Here is a 16,359-nt window from a genome sequence, read left to right as displayed (position 1 = left end):
AAAAGAGAATGACAACTCCTGGAGCCTGCGATGACATTTAAGTTATTACTCTTTCACAGCAGCAATACAATAGTGACCCCTAGAAGAAGATATGTAGTCATGCATTGGCAGAATTCAAAAGCTCTTCTTTCATATGTTTAGCTTTTAGATGGAAAGATCAGCCCTATAAATAGATGCAAAGCTTCTGTGAATATCATCGGCTGCAATGTCCTTCAATTCAATAGGTTTAGTGTGAGTTTCTTTAAGGAATACAATAGAAAATCCATGTTATATAACTTATAGTCGGAACACATTAAAATGTCACCTAATACAAGTGTGCAAAGTATATGACATTTAGACATTAAAACCCAACAACATTTTATACAAACACTAAGGGGGTCAGTAACTCCATTTTGAGAGGGTTTTAGAGAACTCATTAAAACATTCAGTTGAGGTAGGTTTCTTCTACGGGACCTGCTTCCTCTCTTTTACAAACCATGCTCTTTCAAAAAAGTAGGCTGTGCTTCTCACCCCAACCGATACAAAAGAATGACCAAAAATCTGTACATAATCTTCAAATAATTTTATGTAGGTATAGAAATTAATGACTGTACAACACCCCGTTTTTGACTTTTTACCTTGAATATTTGGCAGCACTACCGGCACCTTGGAGGCACTAGCTGGAGGCACCAGCACTTTTCTGCACGCCGCCACTTTACCGGCACCTTGGGAACTTCAATCCCCATCATCCCTTGTGCTGTGGGAGCACCAACGCGTGTAGCCTGCGCCAGGTGGCGCTTAAAAGCGGCTGCGGGCTCCTGCAGCGTGGGATGTGCACAGGCGTCTGCGCCCATCCGCGGCCTGACGAGGCAGGGCAGGGCCTCCCCCTTAAGGACTTGGTTACGAGGGACACCTGTAATTGGCATGGTAAAGTGTGTTTAACTTTCTAACGCTCCATACATTATATTGTACGGTTGTTTCCCCATTGCTAACACCAATATGAGCTAACGAAAACCAGGTGTGGGTCAGGGCATTGTAGCGACCCTTGACACCTTCTTGCTGAGGGCTGAATCGGCTCTCATCCACGAGATTAAACTCACAGAACGAAGATTATCCCTTGAGCCCCCTACTCCTAGACTTTCTCTGACCCCTGTACTCACTGATGTGAGATCAAAGTCCATCCTAGAGGCACCACCGATACGGAATAGATCGCCATTATGTACCGACCCTGATGCGATATTGGAACTTGCTTCCTCATCTTCGTCTTCTGAGCTAGAATGTAGCCCGTTAGACCCAAAGTATCAACCAGAGCCCAGAAAGCCAATTTAAGTATACACAATACTGCTGACCCCCCACTTAAGAAAAAAAAGGGTTGTGGCCCGCAGAAACAGAGTAGGCCGACTCAAACAATTCCTGGGAAAAGACCGAAATTTGTTGCTAGCGAAAAGGAGACCAATGAGGGTTCCCCCAATACCATCTCTGATAACGAGAAAGAAAAGCTCGCCAATCCCATACAAGAGGGGAATTTTTGGGGCAGACTGGAAACAATGTTTACTATATTAATGGAACCAATTCTACTAGAATTAACAATGGTAGAAGCCAGGTTGGTTAAGGTAGAAGAGATGATAAGTTGTCAATCGTCGGCCATACCTGACGTCAGCTCTCTGCCAAATCACGGTACATCAAACAATAGTTGGAAGGCTAAGGGGGCTGAGATCAGACAGGCAAATAGACAGATCCACACCAGGAGTCCTTCTAACATTATCGTCCATAGTACAACTAATGACCCTGGCCACCCTGGGCCCAATACCCTGATGACAGGACCCCCCCACAGTAGATTCTAGTACTTCCGATATTATAGTAAGAGGAACATCAGGCCCTAAGACGCCAGGCAGAGCTAAGGACGTGGAGAAAGATATTCGTTCACAAGATCATCGTGACAAGCCCCCAAATTCCCCACAATATCTTAACTTCCCCCAGAAGCGACCCCGTACACAGTAATCCTGGCTAACGCTCCTCCCCTCTCACATAACGCTTATGAACCCTGGTCAACTTTAAAAAATAAATCCTTACATTTCCTAAATTCAAGGACTGGCATTGGTTATACCCTCTTCTCAGAATTTAAAATGGTACGGAGAATAGGGTGGGTGGGCACCTCAGGAAAAACCATGAAGGGAGACTGTGTTGTTCTAACTTTTAGCTCGCCAGCTTTGGTATACACAATCCTGGAGAGGGGAGGTAATGGGTCAGTGAATCCCAATGACATTAACATCTTACCATTGGGATTTTTCTATCAACCTCCCAATCATTCCATACCACGATGGCATGCGCCTGCAGGCGCAAATTTTATGGGTAACAGGGAACCTAGATATTTGGTACCAGTAAGCAACCGTTTTAATGTTTTGAGCTCACTGGAGGAGATTGATTGACTGGCTCCAGAGGAGTATGGTCAGCCTAAAACTCTATCCGTTCAAGTGGAAGTCAGGGTCCCTGGTGGGTCAGCAAAGGCAGGAAAGGTTGTTCCCTTGCGCACTTACACTGGGAAAGGCCATACAGTTGAGGATCTAGAGACAACAGTTCTGAAATCGGTAGTTTTAATGGATCCCGTGGGTTGTACAGATAATTCCCATCTACATAGTGACACACCCAGCGAACCACCGAGGTTATTACCCTTTACCTATACCCCCAACACAGGCAAATTACTTTTTTATAATATTGCTTCATGGAATATTGCGGGTATCACCTCCAAGCTAAATAATTCTTTGTGGTGGGATTTTATATTGCAATTTGAGGTTTTATGCCTTCAAGAAACCTGGTCAAGGGAGGCGATCCATTAGACTGGTTTCAGGACGTACCACACTCCAGAAATAGACAGTCTAAGTGGCAGAGCTAAGGGAGGGCTATGCACATATATATCATGTAGTTTAAAAGTGGAGGTAATAACGGTGTCTGTTAGTGATCCTTGCTACCAAATGGTCATTCTAGACTTGGACACAAAACATTGTATAATCCTGACCAACTTTTATAATAATATTCCACCTGACAAAATTGGAAATGTTGTTAAAGGTATGATCAAATCGTTGAAATCTGCTTGTAATAATAAGGCAAAAGACTTGATGTTAATACTGGCTGGGGATTTTAACTGTGCATTATTTACCAATGATGATAAATGATGCAGTGTTTTGATTGAAGACGGGGCATGCTCATCTCACTTTCGACATTCTGCCTTGGGAGAGCAACTTAATGAGTTAATTTTTAGCCTTAATTTGGGCTTTGTAAATGAATTATGTCAGCCATCTATCCCCATGCCCTGGACATTTAATGATAGGGGTTTTCACACCACCATAGACTACATTTTAACTTCATGTAATAATGCCCATAGGTTGCACTCGTTTACTGTCTCAGATAACTCTCTTAGCGATCATTTTCCGCTATGGATGTCAGTGATATTATCCTCGAGTAGAGCACCTAGATCTGATAAGGATGACCAACTGTTAGAAAATATAGTGATCGTAAGATCGAATGGGTACTCCCTGCATTGGGCCATGGTGGATCAGGTTGCAATAACAAAGATAGTGGTGGACAGATGTAGATCTGCCATCGGGACTTGCCTGAACGAGACAGCTGCTCCAGATAACATCATGGCCTCATTCCAGGTGATATCTAACGCTATAAAAGAAGCTCTTCTAAGGCGTACTGGAAGCAGGAGACATTCGAAAGGGTGGTTTGATTCCAGCTGTACCCAGGCTTACTCCCTCCTAAAAAAGGAGTTACATAAAACTCCCAGAAATTTAGATGATGTAAAGGAGTGCCAGAGTGGGTTCTAAAAAAGCTATAAAGGTTAGAAAAACTGCCCTGAAAAATTAGACCTGGGAGACCTTACACAAGGCCTCAATAACGAACGATAGTTCAGCTTTCTGGAAGGTAGTCAAAGATTCTTTCTTGTCAAGCAAGGCTGGTCCTTCTATTGAAATTGCAATCACTGAGGAAGAATGGATTAAACATTTCTCCAGAGTATACAGTGGCGAGGGTAACCCTGGTGCGAGCTGTAATTTTACCTTGGAAGACTGGTACTGGAAGTCCCCTCCATCCAACTCTGACTTATCATTCACCCTGGACGAGGTGGAGCGGGCCCTATCCTTAAGCAAGGATGGTAAGGCTCCTGGACCAGATGGGGTCCCCATAGATTTATTTAAGTCAAACACTTCCTTGTGGGGACCCATTCTGGTTCAGGTAATTACCGCGCGCTGCAGTACCAGCTTCCCATCAACTTGGGTAGAATCTACTATTGTCCTTAACTTTAAAAAGGGGGACAGACAGGACCCCGGTTGTTACCGTCCAATTTTTTTACTGGACGCAGTAACTAAAGTTATAGGCAGGATTATTTTATAACGCCTCCAGGACTGGGCAGAGGAGAACTCCGTCCTATCCGACCTGCAATACGGATTTCGAGCAGGGTTAGGGATGGTGGAACAGGGTTTAAATCTGTCTATCCTGGTAAGGAGGTATACGAGGGCAAAGAAGGGGAACCTAATTAAGCATTTGTGGACCTCACAGCTGCTTTTGACTGTGTCATCCACAGCAAACTCTGGTCTATTTTAAAAGATATGGAGGTTGATGTCCCGATCATTGATTTTCTTAAGCGTTTTTATAGTGACGCCAAGACACATGTCCGCTATGGACTGAGGGGTGAGCGGTCGGCCGCATTTTCAATCAGGAGCGGAGTTAGGCAAGGGTGTGTCCTGGCTCCGTTCCTTTTTAACCTTTATACTAACGGTCTGGAAGAGGCTCTCAAGAAGGATAATAATGATTTCCCTCAGGTGGCAGGACGTCTCATCCCAGCCCTTCTTTACGCAGACGACGCGGTGCTAATGTCCCGCACACAAGTAGGACTACAGAGGGTGCTGGATAGTTTTTTCTATTTCATGAAAAATCTAGGGTTAAGAGTAAACTCCTCTAAAACCTTTATCATGCAATGTGGCTCTGGTGCAAAGAAACCTAAAGATATGTTTGTGGCAGGTCAGAAGATTGAGGTAACCAAAAGGTTCTCATATTTGGGAATCTTTTTTTCACATAACGATACTTGGGCACAAACTGTGGCAGCGAAAAAATTGGTACCCCTTAGAACAACATATGCCCTTACAAATTTTGCCAGGAAACTGAGAAAAAGGCCACCCAAGGAGCTTATTAAAATGTATAAGGCAAAGTATGTCTCTTCAGCAGTGTAAGGCACAGGGGTCTGTGTGTTTGCTGACTTGTTACCCATCGAACGTATTGAAAATCATTTCTTAAGGTATATTCTATCTGTCCCAAAGAGTACTTCAACTTTTATTTGCCACGCGGAGCTGGGACTACCCCTCATCTCTGATTTAATAAAGCTCGAGCCCGTGCTTTTATGGCACAGGCTTTGGACCAAAGATGAGGCTAAATTAAACAGAGAAATTCTACTAGACACTCTGAAACTAGACGGGGTATTAAAGATCCCATGGATAAGGTATGTCTGCAACTTCTTACAAGATCTTGGACGTTTAGACTGCTTTATCAACCCAAGAACTATTGGGACAATAACAAGAAAAGAATTACGAAAGGAGGGCCTCGCGTTGTTGGACTCTATTAGACTGACCTCCAAGATACTGAAACCTACAGTGCTGCACCACCAGATGATTTTATCCACTTTTAGCCTTCAACTGTATTTGGCTTTTGTACCTGGAGTATATGATAGGTTTTTATTAACCAGATTCAGGTTGGGGGTATTTCACAGTCTAGTTACTTTACCCACAATGAATGATTGGACTCGTAATCTCCGACCCTGTCCTTGTGACAAAAACTCCAGCCAATCTACAATACATGTGGTTCTTTTTTGTAGATTTTATACCCATGTAAGGAAAATGTTTTTAGTACCAATCTTAAAAACACTCGGGCTCCGCCAATGTCGACCTGCTCTTCTTGCACTACAGCACTTAGATAACGAGCATAGTGTTTTTAGAATTGTAATTTTTCTGAAGGAAGTTCTGAGTCAAAGGAAAACCATGCTTAACTGATCGATTCTAATCAGATAAATATTTTCAATTTAATATCGTCTTAATTAAACACTGTCTTTTTAAACCTTGTATTATATTATAGACCACGCGTACATGTGTAGGTTTATTTTGTAAATTATGTACTGTTCGATATGTTAAACGTTTCTGATTTTCTTTTAATCATGTATTATACCAGAGACTATGTGTACATTTGTAGGACATTATTAACCAACGTATTTACGGATCTGTTCTTTTAATGTTTTCTTATGAGCTTTTATGATTGCCTGATATAGCTATCGAATAAAGCTTTCTTTGATTTGATTTGACTGTACAATAGTATATCACAGATTTTCTCAAAACACTAAAAGCTACCATGAAAACACCTAGTAAATGGATTAAATACAAAGATTCAGAAGCACTCTTTGACTGACAATGCCACTAACAAATAGGAGGCCACGGAGCCCGTGCGCATCAGTTATGGATAGGTGACCTTGCCCATAGTTAAGTGCTCCCATTGCATGACACCTTCACTGCTGTGCCTACCTCATGTACTTCTCAAGTTCAAAGAAACTACCTGATTGGTTGTGGATGCCAGCAGGTGTGTGGCTTTTTCTAAAGTCAGTTTCTCCTTATGTAACTACAGAGGGGGAAGCTAACAAAACTACGGACGAGGGACCCTGAGTAAGTTAAACGAGTGAGGAAGTATTCAGGGAATTAAAGTATTCAGCAAAACAGACTAGACTTCCTACACATATGTATTTTACTGATAGGCAATATGTCCATACAATAGAAAATTGTATGGACATATTGCCTATCAGTAAAATACATATGTGTAGGAAGTCTAGTCTGTTTTGCTGAATACTAGAGAGGGGGGAGAACAGTCATGTTAGATTATCAGAGTGTTTCTCTAATCTCTAGCTTGTAGATTCCCTTGGAGGTCAGACAGCACAGATAGAGTGCAGAGAATTTACAGGTCATTACCCATGAATCTCTCTTAGAATTTCCTGGAGAGAACGTGTGTTAGGCACACAACAAAACCTGGTCGAGAAGTACACCACTATTCTAATTTTTTGCCCACCATCAATACACATGCACTCTTCCTACAGCATATTTACCAACTCCTTATCAATGGTGCCATTTGGACTTGCTATATCCTAAATTTGGTGTCACAGTTTCTTGTGACTCTGGGCCTAGATTGGGCCAGATGCTCTTCAAAGTGCTTATATTTCTTTGATTGGAAATAAGGAACAGCAGCATGGTTAGTGGATGTTCTTTGTTTTATTTTTATTATGTTTATATAGACAATACAGAAAAAGAAAGCTAAATATAATATAGATAAGGCTCATAATGACTAAAAAATTGTATTTATCCATCATTGCCATAGAAAGATGTAAATTACCATTAATGAAATATTTAACAAGAAATAAAATCATACAAAATAAAATAAGTAAGTGAAACAAATAGAGCAACATATAAATATAAATATATCAGTAAATATAATATTTAGTCAAAGATTAAAGCAATTATGTATGAACCTATAGTAACATAATATAATCAGCAATTGGTTTAGGGATTCAAAAATAATAACTTTAGCTCATTGTCTTGTAAACTTTATCCAAGACCACCATCTATGCACTGAAAGCTGAGTTGTATCTTTCCAATTGGAAGTAACTGATTGAATTGCCGAGGATATCAAAAATGTAATATTTTCGTAAAATGTAGATAAAGTAGGCTCATTAATATAAAGAAATTATATGTAAATAATGTGTATGAGACAATGCTTGTAATACAAAGAATCTTGGTAACAATATTCCAAACATCCGATAAAAAATTGAGATATAGAGACAATCAGATAATACTGTTGTAATGAACCTTCAGATGATTCTCAAAGCCAACGGAGCAAAGAGTCTCTTAGTTTATCTTTGAATAGCTTATGAGGCATCCATTATGAGGCATCCATTAACAATTGTTCAGTAGATAAATACCGATTTGATATAAAATGGAAGGAAATTAACTTGAGGTACCATACCACCCTATCTTTTGCCAATCATCTTCAGAAAGTAAGAAAGATAATTAATTATTCCAGAACTTTCCAATCATGGGTATGTGGAATTCATCAGAATATTGCAACTTTTGATATATTTTAGAAACATTGTGTCCAGTGTTATTAACAATATTCAAACAGGGTTCTATGCCTCATGATTTGGCATCTGGTATTGTGTTTGAAAAACTATTTAAGATTGTATCAGATAATAATTCATATAAACTTTAATCTGAAGATGGTTAGTTAAACGTACTTTGTACTATTGAGAAGGCTAAAACATATCTCCCTTGTAAATATCCTGTAAATTGATAATCCCCGCTACAATCCATGAACGTCAAAATTGAATATTATCATTCAATTTAATTAAATGATTATACCACAACAAAGTCTTGTTAGATCCTTTGATACTGATACAATAAGCGATCTTATCTTCTTTGCGAAAAGACGTGCTCAATAGAGGTTGGCTCTTTAATCACTGCTCCAAATCATCACATCCAAGAAGACTTCTCAGAGACTTAGACTTACGGTTGTCCCCTCACCTATATACAGAATAGAAGCAACCATCTTCCTTTACAACAATGGGGCTATCCTTAGCCAATCATCAGACCGCAACCTGGACATCTTTGACAATATTTTCCCCTTCATCAAGAACACAGTGACTAGCAATGAATCCTTCCTGCCTAAGGATGTCCTAGTTCCTCAGTCAACTCCCAAAATCCACAAAGTGTGTCCTCTCACAACCTCAACATCTCTGTTAACCCTACCCCTTCCCTTCCTTGTTCCGATAGAGGGACCATAGTACTCAATAGCAACTCTTCAACGACATTAGGTGGGTTTGAATCCCTCTCTTGCAATCCCCAATCTAGTCTGCATGCTCACCACTCTTCTAATTTGCATATAGCTGGGTCCAAACTGGGGTGGTGTAGTGAGCAGAAGAACAATGGATTTGACCCAGATCTTTTGACAGGGGGTGAATGTGTGATTTATTCAGCATTTGTTTGCGTATCACCACGCTTCTAGAGCAAATTACTCAGAGTCACTAAGCCCCACAAGGCATACCTTCACCCCATCGAAAAATCATGCCCCCCTTGCACACTATTGCGGACACTACTATTGTGTCAAAGACTCTCCCCATTGATAAACCGATGTCATGCCCAAAATCTGATCTGCCCAACCGGGCTAGCAACGTGATTTCTATGACCCCAGTGCTTCCTCTTAACCAGGTGCTAAACCTCCCACCTCTTGATGTTCCTCACAATACTACCTCGCCTCCGCAGGCTCTTCCTGGCCAGCATTTCTCTAACCTTCTATCTCCAAGCTCTATCCCCCTCCCTGTCCCTGTCCCCAAGTCCCGGAAACCCGCTCCCACATAACATTAGAATGCAGATTGGACGAGATCCCACTTGCCCTCCAACAACTCAAGGTGGATGTCCAAATCCTATTACACATCACCTCCGAGTTATCTGACAATTAGAGGTTAAGTTGGGCGCCGAAGACTAAGTGCCACAACCACACACATCCCTCTAACTCTTGCACCAGGTTTTCTGCTTGCCCCACACCCATTGGGACCTCACCATTAGTGGCCTCTGCACATCAAAGATGGAAAACCTCACCCCACTCTAATGACCCCTCTCTACCATTCAGAGTAAAGGACCCACTGCATGACAAGGATATTCTATCTCTATTACTCTCATATGACCCAACACACGCTGCTAACACGGATAATATGTGCCAAATTTAGGCAATCCACTCGGACATGTTCAGAGAACCAATAATAAACTCCAGATCCTTAAACCTCACTCAAGTCCCCACGTCAATGTCACACTCAGAGGATTCCAAGCCACAGCTTAAATGCATGCTTCTCAACTGCAGATCAACAGTACGACACGCTACAGACATTGCTGCCCTCATCCGTGCTCATGATTCTGACATCTTAATGCTGACAGAAACCTGGTTTTACGATTCATTAGTACCAACCCTCAACATACTAGGGCCTCCTAGCTATGACATCATTAGACTAGATAGATCTAGTGGAGAAGGTGGAGCCATCACATGTATACATCGTAACAACTGATCAGTTAGACAATTCCAATCTGCTTCCCTGTTGTCATGTGAATACTGTGCATCGAGGATATATGTAACAACAGGCAAGATTGCAAATTCCACGCGCTCTACCACCCTCCACGAGATAACCTCCCTTTCATAGAACTAATCACGGAAATTATCTCAACTAACTCAGGATGTCACGACACCCAGATCTTCATCGGAGATTTTAATCTCCACTGGAATGGCACGAGTGACTCTGCAGTCAGTAGCCTCAAATCCTTCTTAGTAGGCCTCAACCTCACCTAAATATGTGACAGCCCTCCTCACATCAAGGGAGCTACCTTAGATCTAGTGATCGGTAAGGCTAACTTAATTCATCTTGAAACTATCGCCCCTTGTGACTGGACGGAGCACCATTGCATCACCTTCCTCATCACAGAATATGTTAGAGCAAACAAAGTTTAGCTAAAAAAAAACAGACACCTGCAAAGAAGTCTGCAAAACATTATTTTTTGGATGACCTGACTTCCCTCAGTGATAACATCCTGCCCTCTCCATTGGAAATGTCTGATGTCCATGACCTCACAGACCACTATAACCACTCCATGACAAACATTTTAGACTTAATTGCGCCGTTACTGCTCAAAAGAATGACCTCTAAAATCTCCAAACCTTGGTACAATGGTAGTTTAAATCCAGAAAGCAGAAATCTGAGACTAGCGAAACGACTGTGGAGATCCTCTCCCTCCCTCGACCATCTCACTCAGCTGAGATCTTTGAGAAATATATATAACAAACGCATTAGATGCTCTAAAGCTAGTTACTTGAGAAACCAACAAGAGCAAGTCCACAATCGTCACAAAAAATGTTTATTTATTTACTTATTTATTTATTCATAGAGCGCAAACTAATGCCCGAAGACATCTATGTGCTTAAAGAAAGCTGAATTGATAGCCAGATCTTAGCAATACTCAGACCTTTGCATTTATGGAAGATGGACTAATGGGTCTTGAGGCCCTTCCTAAAAGAAAGCAAGTCAGAGGAGTTCCTTAGATTGGTGGGAGGACAGTTCCATAATCTAGCGGTGACAGTGATAAAACATTTGCCCCCCCCTCAGCTTGAAAGCTGGAATCTGGGAACCTCCACCAGCTTTAGAGATGATGACCGGAGATTCCTTGTCGGAACATACCAAAGGAACTGGTCCTTTATTTATTCAGGTCTGTGATTGTGGAGGGGGTTAAAAGCAATACAAAGGGCCTGAAGAAATTCAAAACTCCTTCTCATGGTTAAACTAACAAAAAAAAGAAGTTGTCACAGAGACTGAAATATAAAAGCACATCTTTATTAAATTCAAAATGAGTGTGACTACGTCACCCAGAAGCTGCAGCAACTGAATAGGCAGTCCAAAGAGAGCAGAACACTGGGGCCTGAGGGTTACATACTCAGCATAAAAGAAAGGGGCAGTCCTGGCTCATGCAAGCATGCAAAATGCCAATATGGACATACAAGATCTGCCAAATAGTAGCCAATAGGAAAACATTCAAAACAAGGCATCATGTAACCAGAACGTCCCCCTTGAGTCGTGTTTTTGCCCAACCCCATAAGTCAATCAATGACAGCACCTATAGGTCAATCAGTAACGGCAGGACATGTTTGTGTGCTTCAAAGGGCAACTTGCAAAATAGGATAATGCGGAGAAAGAATACTGAAGGCCAGCAAATAGTTGGGGCAAGGATTAGTCAGTATAGACAGGGATTTAGTCAGTCTGGCTAGTTCCTGGAATTGGCTCCACAACAAGGCAGGGAAGGTTATTTGACACGTGGCAGTACAAAGGGCAAAAACACTCGGTTTACCAAGCTGCCTGAGTGAGGGCAACAAAATGGTGACAGAATACAGAATGGAGTTAAAACTGAATTATCTCAGACCCTCCTTTTGCCATTACTCAGGCAAATCCTAATTCATTGCTAGGTGAGCATTTTCCAATCTACACATTTCATTTAAGCAGGTATATGTAAGCTATCAACAGGGATACAAAGAGAACAAAGCATCGAGTCATAATTAACATTCAGATAGCAGAAGAAAGTAATGACCATTATTACAAACAGGATTATCATTTTTTCACAACCCTAGGCAAAAGCAAATCCTAAAATTATTTAGCGAACCTTTTCAGGGCTCTTAAGCATTTCAGTGACTATTGTATACTCAGGTGAAACAGTGGCGATCCTTATCAATGCTCTCAGGTGAAATGGAGATACTCTTCAACAGAGGATAGACCTCATTCTGCTTTTACTAAACAGAATACTACTCTAAAACAATGCCAGCAAAACAATAAGAATCAGTCTCCTAACACCCATTCTATGCAATTGCACGGGAACCGCTTGTGCAACCATAACTATGCCAAAGTCCGTTCTAAGCCTCTCTGGTAGGCTTCTATCGTCCATCAAATCTGCTTCTGTTGTTTTCTTCCGCATTGGGCCTCTTCATTCAGGCCTTCCATGAAAATAGTGCTTCTCAGTATCCGTTGGAGTGCCCTCCTGGCAAACGCTCACAGCTTACTCAAAAGTCTCAATGTCTCAAGGCAGTGCACCAATATATTTCCTCTGCGGCAGGCACTACAGATATTGTGCTCTTCGTTGGTGATGGGCACAGATCATCTCGTGCAGACCCAAGTACTATTAATCGGAAAGAGCAACAGACTTTCAAGCTCAGCAACACTTTCAGGCTCCAACACTCGCTATTCAGTGTCAGAGGATGTTTGGGCAGCTCTTTCATTTAATTTTCCTTTCATCATGTAGTGCCTTAGATCCTCCAGTGCACTGCCCTTCCGTTGGAGCAAAGAAAAGAGAGGGGGGGTGGCCAAAACTCAGGCCAAGGGGCTCAAGGGACTGCACACTGTCGGAGGTTACCAGCACATGACAGGTAGAAAACTAAAGCCTCAAACCAGCTCTGCCATCAACAACAGGGATCCTTCTCTTTCGCTCTTTTACACTGAAACTCTGGTTTTGTGATGTCCAATGCCGTCTGATGGAGCAAGTACGAGGCTTTGGAGATACCATTGATGGTGCGCTGGCGATCGCTATCCAGCCTTGCTACTTTCTGGGTGCTGGGACTGTAGGGCCAAGACGTCCGTCTTTCATCTGTAGCTGTCACTGATGGGAATTAGGCTTAAATCAGTGTTCTGCAGGTTATGATGACTTAATTCCCGCAGAATCTAGTGATGTAGGAAATGTGACACAGTTGTTAGTTTCCCTCAGTTTAGTATAAAAACAGTTCATTGTATTTAACAATGGGACTGCAAGCAGGTGGCCTACAATCTGCAAGGGAGTGACCATACGCCATAGGACAACTCTGGTCTAGAATACACTGTCATTCTCAAAGGCAGTACTTCTAGTCTCTTCAATTTGGGTACCCTTCATTATCCTCTGCCATCTGAGGGTAGATAATTACATGGGAATTCTATCACATGGTGGCATTGCCTAATGGGATAAACCTTTTTTATTTTTATTCTTTTTTTTTTTTCAATGATTACGTCTAGGTGTTCCTAAATTCCTTATCTAGAACACCTCAAAAGAGAAATCACATGATACAGATTATCAGGGACATGTAGATACCTCCCTTTTAATAACTGTGCATCAGGTGCACTATGCAATACACAGGCTAATAATCAAATGTGGAAACAAAAGACAAGAACTAGAGAGTCCTGGTATTTCCATGATTTAGAACACATCTGATCCCACCGAAAATTAAAGAAGCAGGAACAAAAGGGTAAAAAACCAAATTAAAATAGTCATTGAAAATTTGTCATGTTCAAAAAAAATAAATGTAAGGTATCTCCTATTGAGGTGGAAAACTTGTCTTACTATAGTATTGAGTCAGTTAACCAGTCCATCACTACCCTGACAGTCAGACTGGAAAACATCGAAGAAGGCCTAAAGAAAATTCTTAAAAACCAGTCTGGTCATACAAAAAGGTAGTTATACATAATATGGGGGTCCCTGGTACATTACTACAGTCTGGAAATGTGAACCTGAACAATACACCAATAATAATAAAAGGGCTGACTGATGAAAGGAATTCGAAAAAGAGAAATGGGACTAGGACATAGCTAAAATCCCCAATAACTAGGCACAATGCAACATCAATCAGGGGAGAAGCGGCAAAAGAAAAATCTATAGGAAGAACGGAAAATTACTCGGGTGATAGTCAAGTTTTTGACACAATGCCAAGAGTATGGGTGATACACAAAAGTCAAAATAGTACACAAATTTTAACTCTACTGCTGGCCCCTACACCATTTACGGTAATCTCAGCTAATGTTCCAGTTCCTCACAACACCATGTCATGTACTTTATGCACTATGAACCTGCAGCCCAAAACCCAATATTCGGGCCTGCTTAATTTGTCAGGCTTAAAATGAAAATTACACTTTTTTACTTTCCTAACCCTCCGTTTGACAGCTGGTCACCAGTTAGTGGTGACCGGCTGTCAAATATAACTTACTGTGTCGCTTCTGACACACAGGACCAGCAGGAACAATTCATAGAAGAACAAAATGCAAAAACATGGAAAACACACAAACATTTTGTTTTGTTTTCAAAGAAGTCATGCAAAAAAAATCATCTTGTTTCAACCTACTGCTGATACTTCACATAACAGACAAAATATCAATTGTAACCAACCATCTTAAATTAAGACAACTACATGGACAGTATTTTCAAAAGCAAAAATATAAATATATCACCCCCTTTGAGGCCCTGCTTTGAGCGAGGCCGTGCAGGAATGCACTTCTCGACCTTGCACAGTCCTCCAAGAGCTAAGAATAACACCTCAGCAGAACTTTCTGGGCTGCTATCCAGCCTCTGCCAGCATTCCTGGTCCCGCCACTTTTCAAGGTTCCTATAGTGTGCAAGCATTAATGTCTTCTTGTCAGAGAAGCTTTTCCAAGCAATGGTTTCTCCATCTGTTTACACTCACTCCTAACTCCCACCTTACTGACCTCAAGGTCAAAATCTGCCTCGCGTTCTGCGCTCCTCAGCCCTGTCTCTCTCCTCATCCTGAAGCTTGTCACAGACAAAAAAACCTTCCTAACCTGCAATAATTAACCCTTTTTAAAAACACATGTTATATATATTATTTCTTTTAGGGGCTACAATGTATTTCTATTCTTAAATTATTAAAACATTTACTGTGAATAACTCACAGAACATAATAACATAACATACTAGCTTTAGAACAAATGTTTGTTACTACCCTATGCAACGGTACTTAGTTCATCAACCTTAAAAGGATGAACGTCTCAGTAGGTCTAGCTAGAGTTAGAACCTTCAATCTTGATATTAAACCCAAACCTCTGCACTGGGCACATTGGCTCACTGAGACATTAAAAGCAACCCCAAATGGGAACAACCTGCAAATTTGTATTATACCTAAATATAAGCATTTACTGAAGCCTAAGGCACTTTAAAGCTATTGTAAAGGGCAAGAATGCTGTTAAATAGTCTATTTTACCCAATTTCGACTTTGATATTTGGGGCACTTAAAAATAAATATCCTATAATTGTGGTACATATTAATCATCCTCAGAATGTTCTTTACAGATTGCAGATATTGGACATTAGACATATCTCTTGCAAATCCTTTAGAAAAATGAGTTTTTTTAAGCCTGCGCCAAGTGAAATTCCATATACAAATGTCCTCATTATGCAGTACAACACAACTTAAATTAAATTATAATGCTAGGAGGTCACAGTATGAGAATTAAGCTTTATAAATAGTAAAAAAATGAATTTAGAAGCACCTATTTTTAATAATTATTTTTTATAATTAATAATTATTTTTGATAAACCCAATCATTTTTGATAATTTCACATATAAAAGCAAGCTGCATCCCTTGCCTATCATTTTAGATGCATTCATGTATAAGCCTAAGCACAGAAGCCTAACTTAAAACATGACAAAAAAAAATTCTTCGCCACTTTTTTTTTAATACATTTTTTTAACAGAACAATTGTTTTAACATTAGAACCAAGAATATTCTTATAAAAATGCTTAAAGAGAGGAAACCCTTAATTGAAATGTCTTCCTGTAATACAAAATAATGAACCTTAGTTTTGGAACCTTTTTAAAACAACATTTTGAAATGCAAAGTTTCACCCGTGTTCAACTGAGGGAGAAGTCCTGGCTGAGTAAACATTCCTGTCTATTAGAGCTGCTTGCTTAGCGACAATAAAAGCTTGTCTCTCAGTGTTGTAACATGAGCACGGTGGCAGT

At 40.8% G+C, this 16,359-nt stretch overlaps 1 long non-coding RNA gene across 1 annotated transcript in view; it reads left to right on the top strand.

Moving 5' to 3' along the window:
• The first annotated feature begins 802 nt into the window (after window positions 1–802).
• The window catches only part of LOC146821588 (uncharacterized), a 104,168-nt gene continuing 88,611 nt past the window's right edge, over window positions 803–16,359 (top strand). The window contains exon 1 of the long non-coding RNA XR_014962738.1: window positions 803–906. This is a non-coding gene — a long non-coding RNA (uncharacterized LOC146821588). The remainder of the gene's footprint in view (window positions 907–16,359) is intronic.

Source organism: Triturus cristatus, chromosome 6, assembly GCF_964204655.1.
Source record: "Triturus cristatus chromosome 6, aTriCri1.1, whole genome shotgun sequence".
In the NCBI taxonomy this organism is placed as follows: Eukaryota; Metazoa; Chordata; class Amphibia; order Caudata; family Salamandridae; genus Triturus; species Triturus cristatus.
This window is presented reverse-complemented; position numbering and strand designations above follow the sequence as displayed.